General features: G+C 42.9%; 1 protein-coding gene across 1 annotated transcript in view; it reads right to left on the minus strand.

Annotated features, from left to right (window-relative positions):
* Nucleotides 1–21,775, minus strand: part of SYN3 (synapsin III) — a 350,093-nt gene extending 328,318 nt beyond the window's left edge. The window contains exon 1 of the mRNA XM_038756250.1: nt 21,697–21,775. The gene's annotated coding sequence lies outside the window, so the exon portion shown is untranslated. The remainder of the gene's footprint in view (nt 1–21,696) is intronic.
* Between the last annotated feature and the right edge of the window lie 1,210 nt (nt 21,776–22,985).

The following is a 22,985-nucleotide window of genomic DNA, read 5'->3' on the forward strand; positions in this document are numbered from 1 at the left end:
CAGGCTGCTGCTGAGAGTAATAAATCAATCGTATCTATCGATCACTTAGAACACTACTAAACAGGGGGAGAGCACAACATAAAGTCGACAGACATGTTCCCTGCACACAATGCACTTACAGTCTAAAGTGGAAGATAGATATTAATATAAATAAATGATGGATATGTTCATAATTGCTGTGGGGCTGATGGAGGGGTGAATAAAGGGTGCAAATGTAAGGGTGACAAAGAAGGGAATGGGAGAAGAGGAAATGAGGGCTTTATCGGGGAACGCCATTTGGAAGAGATGTACTTTTAATAAGGTTCTGTCGGAGAGAAGGTGCCAATCTGTAGGAAATGAAGAGGGAGGACATTCCAGGCCAGAGGCAGGAGGTGGGTGAGAGATCAGTGGTGAGATAGATGAGATTGAGGTACAGTGAGTTGGCTGGCATTGTGTGGGCTGGGTTGTAGAAGGAAAGTAGTGAGGCAAGGTAGGAGGGGGCTTTAAAATCAGTGGTAAGGATGTTTTCTGCTTAATGTGGAATGTGGAGGTGGGTGGGCAACCACTGCAGGTTCTTGAGGAGCAGAGAAACACGTATTTGTTGGAAAAAAATAGTAGCAATATGTTAGGCATTTTTCTTCTACTTAAGCACATTAAACTAAATTGTTGTAATATTTTTATAATTGCTTGGAGTCTACACAAGTGCTATTATGGGCCACATTTGCCCTGCAGGCTTCACTTGGAGCACCTCTGGCATAAACAGTACTAATAATGACATTTATTGAGCTACCACTTGGATCAAAGCACTATACTAAGCACTTGGAGCTGAGTTCAACGCAAAGTATTTACACATGCCCTACCCACAATCAATCAATAGTATTTATTGAGCGCTTCCTATGTGAAGAACACGGTACTTAGCGCTTGGAGCTGAGTACAGGGAGCTTACATCGTAATGTGGGCAGGGGAGGAGATGTGGAGGGTGCAGCTCTTTATTAAGTGGCAAAACATGTAGCATTTCAGCACACTCAAATGAGAACAGCCCGCAAGTATAGAATCAGATAGAGACTTCCCTGGACAGCCCGGAAACTCTGTTTCAGAAGTCACTAGACTTACAGTTGTTCTACAGTTTTATATAGGCCCTACCCTATTTACCAGTCACCTCTTTTAGCCCTCCACTAGCCACCCCTACCACTTCTGTTCTCTTAAGAGAATGCTGAGAAACACATTCAGGGATTCCCTCTCAGATACTTCCCTAAATCAATCAAATCAATCAGTCATATTCATTGAACGCTTACTGTGTGCAGAGCACTGCACTAAGCACTTGGGAGAGTACAACACAACAGAGTTGGCAGATACTTCCCTGCCCACAATGAATTTAGAGTCTAAGGGGGCAAGTTTACAGTCGAGAGGGACCTAAACTCTAAATGAACAGAGAAAAGAAAGAACAGTTTCCTTTGGCCTCCCTGTCTGATTTTCATTAAGCTTGTGGTATGATTTATTTTAGGTCCTTGATCCATGGTCCAAACCTATCTGTATATGGATATATTTCTTGGTCATTACTTCACAAGGGTGACTATTTTGAGTAAGTCCTATACAGACTGTGAACCCCATGCAGGGCCTGATTTTCTTGTATCTAGCCCAGTTTTAGTACAGTGCTTGATGCTTAAGTAAGCACTAAAATACCACAATTTTTATTAGTAGTAGTACCAGCCATGAGTGCATAGTTGTGAGCGAAAAGGTCTGATCTTCCCGAAGTTTCTGTTCAAGAAGAACAAATACTTCTTACCACTTTTAGGCTGGAGTGGATGAATTAATCGCCTCCCTGAAGTGAACTGCTCTATGGCCTTACCATTGCTCTTCACAAGGTCTTTAAAATATGTGGTCTGCCCATTTTGCATACATCACATGCCAGTTGTTCGTTCTCTTAGACTGTAAGCTCCTTGTGGGTAGGGATCATGTCTACCAACTCTGTTGTACTGTACTCTCCCTAGTGGTTAGTACATTGCTCTGCCTAAAGTGCTCAATACGTACTACTGATTGAGTCTCTTCAAATATCCCATCCAAAGCTATGTTCTAATAGGCATGACTTCAGTCCTGGTGAGATCACTGAATTTTCAATCCCTCACTTTTTTTGATGGTATTTGTTAAGAACTTACTATGCACAAGGCACTATATTAAGCACTGGGGTAGATACAAGCTGATCAGGTTGGATACAGTCTATGTCCCATATGGGGCTCATGGTCTTCATCATCATTTTACGGACGAGGCAGCTGAATCACAGAGAAGTAAAGTGACTTGCCCAAGGTCACATAGCAGGGAAATGGTGGGCCTGGGATTAGAACCTAGATCCTTCGGACTCCAAGGCCCATGCCATATCTTCTCATTGTTCATTTCTCTTGATGCTTGATTAGCCAGGGGTGAGCCCAGGTGTCACAGCCATATTTAGTAGTAGCAGGTATTGAACGAGCATCTATTGTGTGTGCAAAGCACTGAACTAAGCACTGGGAAAGAAGTCATGGGTGAAAATTAGAGAAGCAGTGCTTAGTGGAAAAGAGCTTGACCTGAGAGACGGAGGACATGGCTTCTAATCCCAGCTCCACCACTTGTCTGCCGTGTGACCTTGGGCAAGTCACTTCACTTCTCTGTGCCTCAGTTACCTCATTTGTAAAATGAGGATTGACTCTTCCTCCTTCCAGTTTAGACTGTGAACCTCATGTGAGGCAACCTGATTATCTTGTTTCTACCCCATACCTTAGAAAAACGGTTGGTAAATAGGAAGCACTTAAGTACTATCAAAAAAAAAAAAAAATAGACATGGTCCCTGGCCCTCCAGACAGGGATTCACGGTCTAAGAATACGAAAGCTTGGACAGCACAACAGTTTTGAAACAGATTAATGATATTTGAGGTCAGAGCACCATACTGAGTGCTTGGAAGAGTACAATAGGGTCGGTAGACCCAATCCTTGATATTTATGGAGTGCTTTCTACTTACATGGCACTGTAATAAAAGCTTGGGAGATTATAATACAGTAGAGTTGGTAGACACAATCCCTGACCACAAGGATCTTACATTCTAGTGATTGTATATACTGTAACCTGTAGTTGGGGAAAAGTTTGGATAGGACATTGAAAGGGCATCATCAACTCTGACAGGTAGACATAGCATCTTGCAGTAGCCATAAGACCTGATGAATGTCCATATTTGTCTGTGCATAGGTAAACGTGGACATCGAAGGGGGTTTTTCTTCGCTGATTAGAAACTAGAGTGTTGGATAATTGACAGTCACTGAAACCAGTTTTTTACCAGTTTAAAAACCAACAGTCACAATTCCCACTGAGCCAACACACTGATTGCAGTGCACGCTACATAGTAAGCCCAGAGCGAGGCAGAGAAATCACAGAAAGGCTAAATAAAGCTAAAGAAAAAGCTTAACTTGCAAGAAAAGGTCAAACCCATCCACTAAGAGACAGTTCAATTTCCACATCACACACTTGTTCCACACCTCCTCTCCAGTTCGCTACTCAGGGAAAAAGTTGCTTAAAAGCTGCATTCTGCGCTTTGAAGAATTTGAGTCTGCTTGTGCAGATTCTTTTCTATCTGATGTTCGAATCCCTTGTAACTGGTGCTGCTGTCTTTTCCCCAGGATCAACTTTTGATTTCGCATTAGGGCTTCAGACCGAATCAGGTACAGTTTAGCAAGCTAAGTGGCAAAGATTCCTGGATTCCCGAAAATATCTCTCCTGCTTGGGACCTCGCAACAGTCAAGTCACTTGCAAAGTGGACAGATTGAATTTTTTTTAGGAAGGAGTGGTAGTGACACTGTAACCCACGGAGCATGAGATAAAGGATGAAAATCTGAAAAATTAAAAATAGCTGAGGTAGTGGGGGAATGGTCTACTATTAAGGGAGAAATGTGCTTGGGATGCACAGAATAAACTTGGATATATTGTACTCTCCTGAGCACCTAGTTTATGCATTGAGCACCCACTGTGTGCAGAGCACTAGTGGCAAGAGCACGGGCCTGGGAATCAGAGGGACCTGGGTTCTAATTCCGGCACCGCCACTTGTCTGCTGTGTGAGCTTGGGCAAATCACTTCACTTCTCTCAGCCTCAGTTACCTCATCTGTAAAATGGGGACAAATTGTGATCCCCTCATGGGTTAAGAAATGAATTTGCTTGTATCCACACCAGTGCTTAGTACAGTGCCTGGCACTTACAGTAAGTGCTTAACAAATACCAGAATTATTATTATTACTACTAATAATAATAATTCTGGTATTTGTTAAGCACTTACTATGTGCCAGGGAGAGTACAATATAACAATAAACAGACATTTCCTGCCCAGAAGCTACTACTACTAATCCCAACCTAGAGAAGAATAAGTCCCATAAGGATCCACCAGGCTGGGGAAAATTAAGCTCCCTGAGGGCAGGGATGGAGTCTATTTAACTGTATTGTTCTTTCCCAAGCACTTAGTAGAGCATTTTGCACAGAGTGCATGTTCAATAAATACTATCGATGGATTGATGCGATAGACCAGGCTGCCCTTTGCTTCAGCTCTTATGCCTTTGGCCAGGACTAGATGATCTAGTTCACAAGGACCCAGAGGAGAACACTGAGGTAAAGAGGGTTGGGGGTCTGGAGAACCCCTGAAAGCTACAGTCCGGTTATCCAAAATATTCTGGATGTCATCACTATGCTATGCTACCTGATCAGGGCAATGCTGAAAGTATAAAAATAACAATTTCCATACTTGTTAAGTGCTTACTATGTGCCAGACTCTGTATTAAGCGCTGAGGTAGATACAAGGTAATCGGGTTGGACACAGTCCAGATATCAGGTAAGTCTGGCATCCAGGAGTGTCAGCATGGGCCATCCCTGAGGGCATTTGTGACTAGGGTTATAATGACCATCCCTAGGAACTGGAAGCTAGACAATGGGGAATATCTGTGGGAGGGGAGTCTAAATCAATAATAGGAACTTAAAACCCGGGAGGTGAGCCTGGTGAGAAAGTTAGGAAGGAAGAAGATTTCAAAAGGTGCTATGCTTTTCTTTTTCTGCACCTGACCCACTTCCTGAAGATGGATCTGGTCTGAGGCAGATCTGAAGAGAGTCAGTGGGGAGGATATCAGTGTGTGGATTTGTGAGGCTGGGGGTGTCTGCCTGGCTCCAACTCATTCCCAATCCAGAGGGCTTTCAAATTGGAGCAGTCTCAGCGTTCCTAGTTTAGCCCAAATTAAACTAGATTTTGTTCACTTTACTCTGGCCTCACCATCTAGATAAGAGTCAATGTCCCAGTGATCTTCCAGACTGCAGAAGACCTGAAGCAGAGTTTCTTCCAAGCTAACTCTCTAATTGTATCTTGCTCTTGACTCTGTTGCTTTCCTCCCCTCCCTCACATTGCTCCCCTAGTTTGGAATGCACCACCCCCCACAAAATCCAATAGACAACAACCGTCCCCATAATCAGAGCCCTCCTGAGAGCCCACCTACTCCAACATTTTTCCCAATTCCCAGCTCCCGAGTCATATCAATCCATGAACCATGGCTAACACTTATGTAACTCGATTTTTCATCTGCACTAATGAATGTGTTTAATCAGCTGCCCCATCAATTATTTAGTTTGATTTCTCTGTCTTCCTCACTAAAGTGCCTTTGGGGAAGAGAATATGTCAACTCCTTGTTTTGTCAATCCTCCAATTGGTGGTATTTATTGAACACTTTCCTTGTGCAGAGCAGCGTACTAAGCACTTGGGAGGGTAAATAGACAAGGAGTCTACAGGGGACTGTGGTAGAGCACATAACACCTATTAGGTAATCAATTTATCATATTTCTTGAGCACTTAGTGTGGGCAGAGCCCTGTATTAGGAGCTTGGGAGACTATAACAATATGATAGAGTTGGTAGGCATGTTCCCTGTCCACACTGAGCTTAGTCTAGAAGACTGTAAGTAAAATCATTACCATATAAAAGTGGGAGCTGAAAAAGTACTACTACAACTACTACTACTAGTGATAATGGAAGCAGCATAGCCTAGTGGAAAGAGAACGGGCCTGGCCCTGCCATGAACCTGCTGCATGACCTTGGGTAAGTCACTCTACTTCTCTGTGCCTCAGTTCCCTTCTCTGCAAAATGGGGACTCAATACCTGTTCTCCCTCCTACTTAGACTGTGAGCCCCAAGAGGGACCTGATTAGCTTGTAGGTACCCCAGTGCTCAGTACATGCTTGGAACATAGAAAGTGCCTAAATACCACAGGTATTATTACCATTAGAATTATTATTGAGAACCCACTTGGTACAATGTGCTGTACTAGCTGCTGGGGAAATGCAGAATAATAAAGGAACACATCCCCTACCCACAAGGAGAAGTAGCATGGTTTAGTGGATAGAGCATGGGTTTGGAAGTCAGAAGGACCTGGGTTTTAACACTGGCTCTGCCACATGCCTGCTGTGGGACCTTGGTCAAGTCAATAAATCGTATTTATTGAGCACTTACTGTGTTCAGGGCACTGTACTAAGTCACTGTACTAAGTCACTTCACTTCTCTGTGCTTCAATTACCTCATCTGGAAGATAGGGATAGGAGTGTGAGCCCCATGTGGGACAGGGACTGCATCTGACCTGATTAACTTGTATCTACTCCAGCTCTTAGAACAGTATTTGGACCATAATAAGTACTTAAGTACCATTATTATTATTATCATCATCATCCCTACCACCATTTGAAACTTAGAAAAGTGTTAATATTCCACAGATCTGCCATGCTGGGGTAGGTCAGTCAATCAATGGTACTCATTGAGTGCTTAATATGTACAGAGCATTATACTAAGCACTTGGAAGATTATAAAAGTTAGACATATCCCCTGCCCACAATGAGCTTACAATCTTGAGTGGGAGACAGACATTAACATAAGTAATTTATCATATACAATTTAAAGATATGTACATAAATGCAGGGGGTTGAGGGTGGCGTGAATATCAAATGCCTGAAGGTCACAGATTTAAAAGGGCTAGGCTGAAATGAGGTGAGGTGGTCTGGTGGGAGAAGTGGGAAGAGCTCAACCCTGGGTAAAATCACAGCCTCTATGACCCTCAGCTTTCTCACCCATAAAATGAGGATTACCACCTTATGAAGTGCTTCAACCTCTAAACCAGAGAATGGAGGATAAAGAAAAGAGATCTGAGAGAAGAAACTGAGAACCCTTATACTAAGCCATTATAAGGTAAGATACAAAGACAGAGTGATGTTTGAAGGGCACGACACAAAAGAAAAATGAAAGAACTTTATGAGGATATCTTGTTAAATCAAGAGATAATATAGCTTGTAAATCTGGTGAAAAATAACACATTTCAGCAGTGCATAAAGCAGCTTGGGCCCCCGGGGTAGAATACAGAGGCACTGAATTCTAGATAACCCAAAAAAAGATTGATACAATTAGCAAAAAATTGCAAGGCCAAAAAGTGAATAGCTAAAAGTAAAATGTGACAGGAAAATTATACCAGAACACTGGTATTAATAGGATTGAAAGAATCCAAGGGTAATGGAATCAGTAGTGATATATTAGACAACCAAAAATTATACCATTTAACAAACAAGATATGAATAAATGGAGTTAATTCTTCAAATGGGCCCACCTAAAATTAGATTTTCTTGTAGGAGAATGATGAATTGAATGGTTGGTAGTCCATATGAAAACCATGAGAGCTTTGTAATATGCATATATGATTTACATATATATCAAGTAGGTGTCTCCTGAGAAAATATTTTAATTTAAAAAATCTGCAGATCTTGACTCCCAGGCAAGGGATAACAATAGGACAAGAGAGGACAACCACCAGTGGATGGGAGTGACACTGCTAGATGTGGGTGAGGCCACAAATTTTATACGTCTAATCGGACTGTCAGAGACTTGCTGATCTTTTTTTTTTTTAAATCATCATCTAAGCTAGGTCATAACATAATGAGCTTGCCTGACTTCTGGGGGTCAACTCTGGCTCTTGAACAGTAAATGATTTAAAGAGATAACACTCCAGGACTAAGCAGACTACTTTAGGGCTGGTACTTTCCATTTCTTCATCTATCCGTTCCAAACTTCTCCAGGCCTACAGCTCTGTTCTAAATATTTCAAGCGATACATTTTGGTCACTGCCTCCCTGGAAAACAGTGCTTGTTGATGCTTCTATCTACAACACTTAAGCTAAACTATGGCATTTTTTAAAGTCAGATCAAGGGGGAAAAGTGGGGCAGGTCTTCCTTAGACTGTAAGTTTCTTGTGGGCAGGGAATATATCTACCATAGGTTGTATAGGTTGTACTCTCCCAAATACTTAGTACAGTGCTCTGGACATAATATACACTCAATAAATACCACTCATTGAGAGAAGGCAGTGGTACAAGCTGGGAAACTGATATAAATTGGCATTCCATCAATGATTTGGGTCAGAGCTTGAAAAAGACAAGGACTATACCGTATTGGATTCTTCCAAAGCTTAGTATAGTGCCCTGCACACAGTAAGTACTCAATAAAGACCAATTGATCGCTAAAAGGTCTTTATTGATCCTTTACCATGTGGAGAGCACTGTACTAAGCTCTTGGGAAAGTATGATAAAGAGTTGGTAGAAATGTTCCCTCCCCACAAGGAGCTTACATCCTTAGGATGTCTCCCTCTGCCCCCTCCTTTCTATTTGCTTTCTTGTTGATTTTAATTAAATTAGCAAAATTTGTACCTGCAGAGCTGTAGTTAGCTAGGCTTCGGAAAAAGCCACATAAACCTTGATTACATTGTGGTGAGGTAAAACAAAACCAGTCTGGAAAGAAAACAGAGGTTTCCTTGGCCCATGAGGAAGCTATTTTGAAATGAGCTGAATGAAATAAAGGAGCTGGCTGAATTTAAGTCCATTGGCCTTACCCACATCCATCAGTGACCCTCTTGAAACAGACTGCCAAGTGGGAGAGACAGGTCATTGAGATTTCATGAGAAAAATCAGTCTAACCCCGCTAATCTCTCTCCTTCCTCACTCTTGCAGGATTTCCCTATACCCTGGACTAATAAACATGCACTGCAAAACTCTTTGAAACTTCAAGCCCAACACTTGAACTTCTCTGAAAATAAATCCCCTTCATTCCATTTTATTGTTAGTTACTGAAATGAAAGGCTTATCCTCTTATCTAGACTAAGTTCCTGGCAGGCAGGGAATGTGTCTACCAACTCTTCTTATATCGCACTCTCCGAAGCTAGATATAATGCTCTCTGCACACAGTAAATGTTCAATAAATACAACTGATCAATTGATCAAACAGGAAATCAAGTTCTATGAACTTCAGGGGAAACACCATTTTAAAAGAGAAACAGTTTATATGGTTAATTCATCAGGATGAAGTACAGTTATTTAGATGTTTTAAACAACATATTCTTCACCTGAAACTTTTCTGAATCTCAAAAGAAATTCACACATTTCTACCTGCAACAAGGCTCAAACATGGAATGAATGATGTAGTAGAGCTTGGCTTTGGGAGTCAGAAGACCTGGGTTCTAATTCTGGCTCTGCAACATACCTGCTGTGTGATCTTGGGCAAGTCATATCACCCCTCTGTGCCTCAGTTACCTTATCTGTAAAATGAACAATCAATACCTGATGTCCTTTACTTAGACTGAGAGCCCCATGTGGGATCTATCTTGTATCTACACCAGTGCTTAATACACTGCTTGGCACATAGTAAGTGCTAAACAAATACCATTTATTATTATTATTATTATTATAATTATCATTATATGCACCAGACACAGAGTATAGCAAGGGGCCTAGAAAACAGGTGAATGGGATCTTCTCATGCCCTTCATTCCCCTTCAAGGAACATGTCAGTAAGTGCTACACCTCCAAATTTAAAAATTTAACACTCAGGTTATTGGGAACTGACTGTCCTTGGCTTCTGTTCACTCTTGCCCCTGTTCTCAATTGCTAACTACCACTTTCTGAATTTATCTACTCCAGATGCTGTCAAGCCAGGACATTTTGCTTCTCACTGCGCCTCATTTCAGACCTATCTTTCTTTCTCTTGCTCACTCGCTCTCACTTACTTCTCTCTCTGCCTCAGGCAATCAAAGGCTATGGGAGCTGCTCATTAGCTAGGCCCCGCAGGGCTGGTCTTCCTTCATGGCTTTCACACTGCCCCCTTGCTCAGTTTCACTGAATCAGAGCCAGCACTGAGCCAGAGGAGCAGCATGGCCAATGAACAGAACATGGGCCTTGGAGTGAGAAGGATCTGGGTTCTAATCCCAGCTCTGCCACTTGTTGTGAGATCTTGTGCCCAAATTACCTCATCTGTAAAATGGAGATTACGACTGTGAGCCCCATGAGGGACTGGACTGTGTCCAACCGACTTAGCTTGTATCTACCCCACTGCTTAGTAGAGTGCCTGGCACATACTAAGCATTTAACAAATGCCATAAATAGTAATAATAATAATAAAAAAGATGCTTGCAAAGCTTCCACTGGAAATTCTTCTCCCGGATAACTGAAGTTGGCTTCCACCCTAAGCCATGGAGATGAGGGATATTGACATGGATTTGTGATAAAATGGAAAGTTCTGGGGGAAGTACTCCCCAGCATGACTTCAAAGCTACAACCTCAGGTAGAACCACGGAGTTGTAGCCCTCGTGACGCAGACTGTAAGCTTGTTATGGCCAGGGAATGTTTCTGCTAATTCTGTGGTACTCTCCCAAGCACTCAGTACAGTGCTCTGCCCATAGTAAGTTGCTCAATAAATACCACTGATTGATTTATATATTTATTTGTACATATTTATTACGCTATTTTACTTGTACATATCTATTCTATTTATTTTATTTTGTCAGTATGTTCGGTTTTGTTCTCTGTCTCCCCCTTTTAGACTGTGAGCCCACTGTTGGGTAGGGACCGTCTCTCTATGTTGCCAACTTGGACTTCCCAAGCACTTAGTACAGTGCTCTGCACACAGTAAGTGCTCAATAAATACGATTGATTGATTGATTGACAGCGCATAAAATTGTAACCTCAGCAACAGCACTATCCTGCTTCCTGGGGAGAAAAAAAAAACTAAACAACAAAAGACATTCAACGCCAAGCTGCAGATGGATGAATCTGAGCCAAGCAACAATAAATTCTCCCTCAAGACTATGACACCTATTGCTAGATGACTCAAGGAAAAAAAATGGGAAAAAGCCTGGGGAAATCATATGAGAAAGCACTTTCACAGTTGTGAGTGGATGGGAAAAATAAATCATAGGATCCTGAACTGTCTTTTTTCCAGAGAGCTTTTCATTTCTCAAGTTTTGTCCTATTAAGTCAATAAAGGTATTTCTCATACCCCCAAACCAAGATTATTGCCTTCTCCTCTCCTCCTTCTCCTCTCCTCCTTCTCCCAGTCCATGGCGGGGAACACTAGTCCAGTGTTGTTGTGGGTCATTAAGTGGTTTTGTTGCAGTGTTAAACCTGTCTAAGGTTCAGGAGAACCAGCAGGGACATTTTTTATTGCTGCCTCATTTTTAATCACCAAAAGTTCTCCCTCTTCTAATCTCTCCATTTTTCCACAGAGCCCAGAACTTAGTTTGGGTACATGAAAAGTGTACAAATCTAATAAACTACAAATTGCAGTGGCTTGATCAGCTCCAGGATGACCATCTTTGATTGCATTTCATCAAACACAGTATTTTACCAGCCACCCACAGGCTGCCTTCTCTGATTGATTCCCACAGACAGGCTATGACTGGTGGGCACAGCTTCCAGGCTATCTGTTGAGCTGTGATTCCGGGATATATAAAGGAGGGAGAGGAGGGAGAGAGGAGGGAGAGAGGAGGGAGAGAGGAGGGAGAGAGGAGGGAGAGAGGAGGGAGAGAGGAGGGAGAGAGGAGGGAGAGGAGGGAGAGAGGAGGGAGAGAGGAGGGAGAGAGGAGGGAGAGAGGAGGGAGAGAGGAGGGAGAGAGGAGGGAGAGAGGAGGGAGAGAGGAGGGAGAGAGGAGGGAGAGAGGAGGGAGAGAGGAGGGAGAGAGGAGGGAGAGGAGGTGTTTGTGTGCATCTCTCTCTCTCTCTCAGACAGGATCTGATTGGTGGCCCAACCGACAGAATGGTTGTCCAGTAAATGCTTATATCAAGGACTTGCCCAAAATCCTACAGGCCTCAAGGACCAAAGAAGAGTGCTTTATGAACTCAGCACAACTCTTTCAAGTCCCAGGCTCCTACTCCCCCAGACATTTCCCAAATTGATGCTTTTTTGAGTAAAGGAAAGGAGACACCGCTAGTGAACTCTGCCCTCTCACTCTGATTCTCTGACTATTGGGCAGTTTGGAATCACTACCTGCCAATCAGAACTTCCCCATTTGGAATAACAACTGGGAGAGGGAAAGGTTGGAAAGCAGAAGTGGGGGCCAGGAAGAAAAGGATGAAACGAGAAATCAGAAGATGGCAAAGTCACTGGCCGATGTTCTGTTGGTTCTGCTCTTTGTGGGCAGGGAATCTGCCTCTTGATTTTGTTATATACTCTCCCCGCCTAACGCCCTGCCCGATTCCAGATTGGATGACTCATGTGGCAAGCACACTCCTTGGTGAGCAAGATTTCCAGGGCTTAACGTGAAACAGTTTCCTTTCTGCTTCAAAAGACTACCACAGTCCCCAGTTTTTTTTTATGGTACTTGTTAAGAATTTACTATGTGCCAGGGACTGGACTAAGAGCTGGGGTAGCTACAAGCTAATCAGGTTGGACATAGTCCATGTCTTCTATGGAGCTCACAGTCTGAATTTCCATTTTACAGATGAAGTAACTTGAGTCTTAGAGAAGTGATTTGCCCAAGGTCGCAGAGCAGAGAAGTGACAGAGCTGAGATCGGAACCCATGCCCCCCGATTCCCAGGCCTGTGCCTCTAGCCAACGATTCCCATCCCTGTTCTCACTTCAATGGACGGAGCACATCTTTTCCCAGAGTAGCTCACTCAACAGCAGGCTTTGTTTCTCCAGAGAGAACAGAAACTTTATACGAGGTCACTGTTTCTTCCTCAATAGCCCTCATCTATTATTGGCTGTTTAATGAGCCCAGTCACCTCAAATTCACCTGGGTCTCTTCAGGCTGCGGTCTTCTGTCACTTCTGCCACAACATGGTTGCCATTTTAGCAAAACTCACTATTTGGGGCGATGAAACAATAACTTCCTCCCTTCCTCTAGACTGTAAATTCCTTGTGGGCAGGGACTGTGTCTACCAACTTGTGGACTAGTGGAAAGAGCATGGGCCTGGGATTCAGAGGACTTGGGTGCTAATCCCGACTCCACTCCTTACCTTAGGCAAGTCACCTCACTTCTCGGTGCCTCACTTACCTCAACTGTAAAATGGGGATTAAGACTGTGAGCCATATGTGGGACAGGAATTGTGTCCATCCTAGAGAAGCAGTGTGGCTCAGTGGCAAGATCACAGGCTTGGAAGTCAGAGGTCATGGGTTCTAATCCCGGCTCTGCCACTGGTCAGTTGTGTGACTTTGGGCAAGTCACTTCACTTCTCTGGGCCTCAGTGACCTCATCTGTAAAATGGGGATTAAGACTGTGAGCCCCACGTGGGATAACCTGATCACCTTGTATCTTCCCCAGCGCTAAAAACAGTGCTTCACACATAGTAAGTGCTTAACAAATATCATTATTATTGTTATTATCTTGTATCTGCCCCAGTGCTTAGCACACAGTAAGCACTTAAATACCATAGGAACTGTTATATTCTACTCTCTCCCAAGTGCTTAGTACAGTGCTCTGCACACAGTAAATACAATTGATTGGAAGACAGTGTACATGAATGAATTTGTAGCTTTTCAGAAGAAAGGGTGACTGACAATACACTCTTTATTGTATGGTATGGCCCACTTTTCAGCCAGTTTTTTTCCTCAATTGTCCTATGCAGGTGAAATCAATATGGGATACATTTTGTACTGCATTTAAAGGTTTACAATTTATGCCACTCTGCCCACTGCCAATCTGATTCTGCTTATGTAGCTGAACCCATCCTTTGCATCTTGAAAAAAAATAATAAAGAGAATCTCATCCTCCCCCAAAACCTTCTCCTGCACTGCCCTCATCACAACCCCAACTTTCAGACTCCCAGGTGGCATACGCTGCAAAGGATCCATACTATGGGTGGTAACAATAATTAACAACAATAATACTAATGGCAGTAATAATAATATCACTTGTTAAGCATAATAATAATACATGTTAAGCACTTACTATGTGCTAAGCACTGATGTAGGTAAAAGAAAAAGTAGATAGGGCACAACAGTCTAAGACAGAGGAAGAACAGGTATTTAATCCCCATTTTACAGAGGAGGAAACTGAGGCACAGAGAAGTTAAGTGACTTGCAGGTAAGTGGTGGAGGGAAAGAGTGACTGATGAAAGACATGCTTAAAAAAACACACAGGAGATGGAGGCGAGATGAAGGCAGGGAAGTCAGGGTGAGTAAAGGAAAATAAATTGATTTAAAGGCTTATGTAGGTGACAGGCAGTATTCTGAAACACTGATTTTTACAAGCTTTTAAATTAAAAAATAAATGATTAATGACTGCTTCCCCATCTAGACTGTAAGCTCGCTGTGGGCAGGGAACATATCTAACAACTCTGTTATCCATTCAATCATATTTATTGAGCACTTACTCTGTGCAGAGCACTCCTCTAAGCACTTAGCACTGTACTAATTATACAATACTGTTATACTGTATTCTTCCAAGAGCTTAATACAGTGCTCTGCACACAGTAAGCACTCAATAAATACAATTGATTGATTGATTCTCTGTACCTCAGTTACCTCATCTGTAAAATGGGGATTAAGACTTTGAGCCCCATGTGGGATAACCTGATCACCCTGTATCCTCCCCAGCGCTTAGAACAGTGCCTGTATATATGTATGTTTGTACATACTTATTACTCTATTTATTTTACTTGTACATATCTATTCTATTTATTTTATTTTGTTAGTATGTTTGGTTTTGTTCTCTGTCTCCCCCTTTTAGACTGTGAGCCCACTTTTGGGTAGGGACTATCTCTATATGTTGCCAACTTGTACTTCCCAAGCGCTTAGTACAGTGCTCTGCACACAGTAAGCGCTCAATAAATACGACTGATTGATTGCTTTGCACATAGTAAGTGCTTAACAAATACCAACGTTATTAAATGAGTGAGTAAATGAGTGAGTGTGTAAATGAGTGTGTAAATGAGTAAGAGTAAGTGAATGTGTGTGAATGAGTGAATATGTGTGAATGAGTGAATGAATGTGTGTGAGAGAGTCTAGAAGGGGGGGGGGAGACAGAGAACAAAAAACATGTTAACAAAATAAAATAGAATATGTACAAGTAAAATTAAATAAATGAATAGAGTAATAAATACGTAAGAACATATATACTAGACTGTGAGCCTGCTGTGGGGTAGGGACTGTCTCTATGTGTTGCCGACTTGGACTTCCCAAGCGCTTAGTACAGTGCTCTGCATACAGTAATTGCTCAATAAATACGATTGATTGATTGATATATCCATATATACAGGTGCTGTGGGGAAAGGAAGGAGGTAAGGCCTGGGGGATGGAGGGGGGAGGAGAGGGAGAGGAAGGAGGGGACTCAGTCTGGGAAGGCCTCCTGGAGGGGTTGGGACTGTCTCTATATGTTGCCAACTTGTACTTCCCAAGCGCTTAGTACAGTGCTGTGCACACAGTAAGCGCTCAATAAATGCGATTGATTGATTGATGGAGGGGGAAGGCCTCCTGGAGGCTCCCGCATCACCGGGCCCCGCCCCGGAGGGCAGCGCTGCTAGGTGAGCCTTCTTCTCCCGCTCGGAATGAGGAATTTGGGAAAAAAAAAAAAAAAAAAAAACACACTCTCCTTCTTCCCCCATCCCCGCGGCGAGGCCCAGAGGGTGACCCATTCTGCTCGGCTTTGACCTGATCGAAAATTGGACAGCAGCTCCCGATTAAGGAAGGGTGGGATTAGTTCCACTGAGTCCGACACAAGCAGCGGGGGACCAAATCATTACTTTACCCTATCGGCTCTTTCCCTTTTTTTTTCCCTCCTCAGACTATCAATGTCTTCATCCAATAAAGAGTCAGTCAAGCCCATTACCTCATCTAGGAGATCGCTCATTGGCTGATCGTTCCTGGGGAGGCTGACCTCCGATTGTAATTGTTTAAAATACAGCCCCACGGGCCCGAGGAGGGGAATTGTTCTCTAGGAACTCGCCCTGCTTAAACTGCAGTCAGTTCCCGATAACCTGAGCGTTAAGTTTTTAAATTTGGAGATCAATCAGTCAATCAATCAATCGTATTTATTGAGCGCTTACTGTGTGCAGAGCACTGTACTAAGCGCTTGAGAAGTACAAGTCGGCAACATATAGAGACAGTCCCTACCCAACAGTGGGCTCACAGTCTAGAAGGGGGAGATAGAGAACAAAACCAAACATACTAACAAAATAAAATAAATAGAATAGATATGTACAAGTAAGATGGGGAATGAAGGGCATGAGAAGATCCCATTCACGTGTTTTCCAGGCCCCTTGCTATGCTCTGTGTCTGGTGCATATCATCATCATCATCATAATAGTGGTATTTATTTAGCACTTACCATGTGCCAAGCACTGTATTAAACACTGGTGTAGATACAAGATAGACTCCACATGGGGCTCTCAGTCTAAGTAAAGGACATCAGGTATTGATTGCTGATTTTACAGATGAGGTAACTGAGGCACAGAGGGGTGATTAGAGAAGCAGCATGGCTCAGTGGAAAGAGCACGGGCTTTGGAGTGAGAGGTCATGGGTTCAAATCCCAGCTCCGCCAATTGTCAGCTGTGTGACTTTGGGCAAGTCACTTCACTTCTCTGGGCCTCAGTTACCTCATTTGTAAAATGGGGATGAAGACTGTGAGCCCCCCGTGGGACAACCTGATCACCTTGCAAGTGCTTAGAACAGTGCTTTGCACATAGTAAGCGCTTAATAAATGCCATTATTATTATTATATGACTTGCCCAAGATTCATTCATTTCATTCATTCAATCGTATTTATTGAGCACTTACTGTGTGCAGAGCACTGTACTAAGCACTTGGCAACATTTAGAGATGGTCCCTACCCAACAGTGGGCTCACAGTCTAGAAGGGGGAGACAGACAGCAAAACAAAACATATTAACAAAATAAAATAAATAGAATAAATATGTACAAATAGAGTAATACGTACAAACATATATACAGGTGCTGTGGGGAGGGGAAGAGGTATGGCGGGGGGATGGGGAGGGGGAAAGGGGGAGAGGGCTCAGTCTGGGAAGATCACACAGCAGGTATGTGGCAGAGTCAGAATTAGAACCCAGGTCTTCTGACTCCCCGAAGGCACTGGATGTTTTCGAACCTGGATAAGTACACAATAACCCCGATTTAGCCTCAAGGACAATGGCTAACACACAACACAGCTCTCTCTAGACCAGAGAGAGGGGCGGTGTCTGCATAAGGAGTAAAGGGAAAACAACATCAGCAGCATTTTTAGAGCAGTTTTCAGGGATCACCAAAATATCTAAATTATAATGGAGATAATTAGGTCTGTGCTAAAGGTCTAATTGAAAAATTGTCTCTTCATTGGAGGTAAATTAATTTGCCTTTCTTCTCAAAGAACAAACAATTAGGTCATCTCCTATGTTGCCAGAGTAGCTATGGACACGGGAGACCATAGTCAGGAGCAAAAAGGTTACAGAAGGGTGAGATGCCCCTGAGTATTCATTCATTCAGTCGTATTTACTGAGCGCTTACTGTGTGCAGAGCATTGTATTAAGCGCTTGATTCAAATTCTCAATCCCAGTTCATGATGACACATTATTTCCATTTTTGAGGATCCACTGGCCACTAAACTGAGGGGAAGCCTCGAATCCCCAACTTTGGGGCAGAGGGGCCAGCTTTGTGTTCATTATGAAGCTTTGAGTTGATGAGACATTCATCGCCAACCCTAGCTTAACCAGAATGTTCAAAATTCAGCTTAGCTGAAAGACGCTTAAAGATCTGGGTGCATTTTCCTGAAGTGAATCGGGTTCAGATCACCTGCTTGCACTGGTCCAAATGCAAGAAAGACATAGATAATTACAAATTTAATCTCTCAACCCATCTAGAATTATAAAAGCTTTATTTCAGGAGGAAACAAAGAGTCTTTCAAAAGGAGTTACACTACCCAGGGGCATCTTCTGTACTCTTTGCCTGATGATTAACTGTGATGGCCTGGCTGGGAGAAGCGTTTTCATATTCCACTCCAATCTTCCATTTTTCCCCAACCAAATGATTTCTGAACTGCAGTCCCTTCACCCCAGGGATTCACTGCACTGCTTTCCATAAAGGAAAAAAAAAATCCTAACCCAAAGAATAATTTTTGAAATCTAAACACTCCAGAGGAACACTTTGTCTTTTTGCTGCTACTCATGAGCCTAAAGTTCAACTCAAGAAACAGGAGTTTAAAGACAAATTGGAAACTGTTTAGCCTTGGAGGCCTGATGACAGTGCAGGAAGAGAATCCCAGGGCCAGTTACCCTGATAAGTGGTGGGAGAAACTCCAGTGGCTTCAGGAAAGTTATGGTACCACATTTACTTGTGCAATTGCCCCATTCTTTTGCAACACATCTATTCAATTAACCAGTCGAGCTTATTGGGTGCTTACGGTATGCCGAATACTGTATTAAGTGACAGGGAGAGTTTAACCTAACATAACAGACACAGACCTTACACAGGATCAGAGAAGAAGCCTACTAAGGGGAGCAAAAGAAAAAGGAAGAAGTCAGAGGAAGATAAAAGGGTATCTGAGATGGAGTCTTGCTTCTAGTGCACTCTCAAGTGCTGCCTACAAACACTCAAAGAATTAGTCCCCCTTCCCTACTTCCTTCCCGAGAACAACCATTTCAAAGAAGAATATCCCGTGGTACCAGCTTAATCTGCTATGTTAATATGCTCTGACCTTTCTCCTCTTCCTACCCTGGTGTGATCCGCTATTGCTGCTTATGATTATGTGGTACAAAAAAATAATCTTTTATTTCCGCTCAAAAATTGGTTTGGGAAAAACATGCAGTCAAGGCAATTGAGTAAATATGGTATTTATCATCCTGTCCCAAGCACTGGGGTTAGTGAAAGATAACCAGAACAGACATTGTCCCTATTTCACACAAGGCTCAGTCTAAGAGGGAGGGAAAACACGTATCTCATCCCGCTTTCAAAGATGAGGAGACATCTTTATAGTGATAATATAATTATCTGATTATATAATAATAATCATAATTAATAATATAACAAGATAATAATAATAATAATGACATTTATTAAGTGCTTACTATGTGCAAAGTACTTTTCTAAGCACTGGGGAGGTTACAAGGTGATCAGGTTGTCCCACAGGGGACTCACAGTCACGGAGGTGATGTGAACTTGCCCAAAGTTACCAACAGTCCAGTGGCAGTGCAAGAAATAAAACCCAAGTTCCCCAACTCTCAGTACAGTATCCTTCCCATTAGGCCCTGCTCTTCTGGAAATCTGGGGTTTCACCCAGAGGCATCTCTCTTCACGGCTGATCTACCTAAGACTACACTTTGGTGAAGCTCTAATGTGCTCCTTCTCTGAACAGCTCCCCTTCAAAGGGAAAACGAAGGCACAAGTTCCTTTCTCCTCTTCAACAGGCAACTCCATCCTATTTGTCTATTTGCAGCCCCAAATGCTCTCTTCTCTACCTAGTATAGTGATCAACCCTGTAGCTGCTTTGGCGCGGTGAGTTCTAATCAAGTGCTTAATACAGTGCTGTGCAGAAAGTGCTCAATGAATGAATTGATTGATGATAACCCAAGGCCCGTCCCTGACTTCTCTTCTCCTCGCTACTTTCTCTTTGTTAAACTTCATGCTTCATTTTACAGCTTTTGACTGGATCATGTCTACCAACTCTATTGTCTTGCACTCTCTGAAGTGCTTAGTACAGTGTTCTATACACGAATCAATCAATACCATTGATTGTCTACTCTTTTTAAAAGGAAAAGGTTGGTCAGCCCTTTGTCACAACAACTCGAAATTCCCCCAAAATAGCGCTAGGCACCTGTGCCCTATTCTCTAATCATAGTGATGTTAGGCACTTTATTCTGCAGTGGGAGAGAGGGATGAGGAAAGGAAATTGTGTCATGGTTCCTAATTAGGCCCTTTTCTTCTAAAGTTTACCTGGATTCTTGTTCAGGAAAGACAAGGAAGGGTTGTGAAGGAGAGCAATATTAAAGTTTCCACATAGGGTGAAGGTGTCTATTACAAGCCTGAGGCTGTCACGAGATAATAATAATAATAATGACATTTATTAAGCACTTACTATGTGCAAAGTACTGTTCTAAGCACTGGGGAGGTTACAAGGTGATCAGGTTGTCCCACAGGGGACTCACAGTCTTCATCCCCATTTTACAGATGAGGTAACTGAGGCACAGAGAAGTTAAGTGACTTGTCCAAAGTCACCCAGCTGACAATTGGCAGAGCCGGGATTTGAACCCATGACCTCTGACTCCAAAGCCCGGGCTCTTTCCACTGAGCCATAGTTTGGACGAAATAGGGTTATAAGAGTAGATAGTCTATTTGCAAATATCCTTTCCCACTCTCTTTTTTGCCAGTCACCTTGGGGCCAGCAGAAAGAAAGGTGATGGATCCAATCTATTCTGCTCCTGCTGCAAAGAGAACATGCTAATTAACTGTTTCCCTATCCCACATGCAAAACAGTGGTTTCTGATCTTCTCATAGTCATTCTAGTTTTTTTCCACAAGCGGATCCCACAGGACATAAGAAGGATTCACAATCTCTTTCGGAAGGAGAGGAAGACCGACTCTTTAGCAACAGGTTAAGAACTATGTCAATATACAATCCACTTATCAGATGAGTTCTTACTTTGTGCAGACCACTGTACTAAGCGCTTAGGAGAGTGCAATATAACAGTTGGTAGATACATTCCCTGCCCACAGTGAGCTTTCTATTCAACCACCTGTGCTTGCCCCATTCATTCTCTTCTTTCCCCCATTTTCCTCTCCATAGTCAAGTGGAGACAAGTCTGGGGATGGAATTATTTCCCTTTAGTGTTTCAGCCCCCACTCCTCACTGGGCAATCTGACTAGTTGACATCTAGCTCTACCTGCCATGAGCAATGTGTTGGTTGGCCCTCCCCTTTCTTAGCCCCACATCTCATTACTCATCTGTTCTCCTCCACGCACTGCCTCGTTTTCTCCTCCTGCTTCTGATTTTTAACCGGCTGTAAGGGACCCGAGCAGAACCATGTCCCACCTCCCAGCCTTAACACCTCTGGGTCTCTTTCAGTTTATCGCCCCAAGATTAGGCAGTTTTTCCTGCTGACCCATCCCTTCCTACTCAATCAATTTTATTAATGAGCATTTACAGCGTGCAGAGAACTAAACTAAGCGCTTGGGCGAGTACAATATAACGAACTTGATAATCACATTCCCTGACCACAATATTTACAAAATGCAGCCGCCTTTTACATTAGGTTAACGAAGCGATATGGGATCTACCATGTAGTAAAGAGAATACACAGACACATACGGAGTCTTTGTTTTCTCAAAAGAAGCATTAGATCCTAAGCATGGTGCAGTGAAGATAAAATTTTTAAAAAAACAAACTACTAAGAAATGCAGGAAGCTTTATAACCCTGCAGATCAATCAGATTTGCAGATACTCTTACCGGGCTGCCTGGGTCTGCTGATGTGGTGGTCCTGATTCCGTGCTTCGCTTTTCCCACACATACACTGCAAGCTCCTTCCTCGGCTTCACATTCACAGCACTGTGAGCAGACTGCCGTCATCCCATTCTCTTAGCTCCCTGCCTCCCCATTGGCTCAAGTCTAACAGAAAAGTCAACTAAGCCCCTCCCTGTAATTACATTACCCCAGGAACTGGATGCATAATTTAGTGAAACAACTGGTATGCAGACTACAGATCCCAGAGTTACCACCAACCTGCTGGTGTGTGATTTTGCCCCCAGTTCTTCTCACCAGTGAGAAGTAGCCAGATTTGAGAGAGAGAGAGAGAGAGAGAGAGAGAGAGAGAGAGAGAAAGGATGCCTTTGAGATCATCCCCTTATCTCGCTTAAAATGGATCGTTCAACCCCTCCCTCAGTACCACAGATTGAGGCTGGTGCAAGAAAAAAGGGAGGCCAAAAAGAAAAAAAAAATGAGGCAGAAGTAATTCTACCCTGACCAGTTTAGGATTTAACTTCTTCCCTCCTCCCTTTCACTTTCTCCAGTGAGGCAAGTAGATTTTTAATTCAGACTTAAACAAGGAGGAAAACCAGACCCCACCCTGCAGAAAGTATTCTACTACCATATTTAGGAGCAGAATAGTAATAATGATAATATGTGTTAAGCGCTTACTATGCGCCAAGCACCGTTCTAAGCACTGGGGGAGATAGAAGGTAACCAGGCTGTCCCTCATGGGGCGCACAGTCTTAATCTCCATTTTATAGATCGGGTAACTGAGGCACAGAGAAGTTAAGTGACTTGCCCAAAGTCACTCAGCTGACAAGTGGCAGAGCCAGGACTAGAACCCATGACCTCTGACTGCCAAGCCTGTGCTCTTTCCACTGAGCCATGCATAGTTTGGAAATGAAAAAGTCACGAGTGAGGCCCCATTAGAACATCAGTTTCTGAGAAGTAAAAAGCATGAGCAAAACAGTAGTTGAGAGGAGAGAGGTAAGGAGTAGTAAGCAGATACAATGGTATTTATTGTTTCTACTTTGTACTAAGCATTTGGACACCACCTTAATAAGAGGTAGACAACTAATGGAAAGCCTTGAAGTCAAGGTTCCCTGTTTTTGCTCTGAGAAGTATTTTGAGTGTTTTGAGGTTTAGGAGCTACGTGTTCTAAATATCATTTTGAGAAAAAGATATATCTGGTTGTATATAAATTAGACTGAAGAAGGGAGGCATTTAAGGAGATGAGACTGGTAAGAAGGTTGTTTTTGCAATCCAGCCAA

This window comes from Tachyglossus aculeatus, chromosome 14 (genome assembly GCF_015852505.1).
Source record: "Tachyglossus aculeatus isolate mTacAcu1 chromosome 14, mTacAcu1.pri, whole genome shotgun sequence".
NCBI lineage: Eukaryota > Metazoa > Chordata > Mammalia > Monotremata > Tachyglossidae > Tachyglossus > Tachyglossus aculeatus.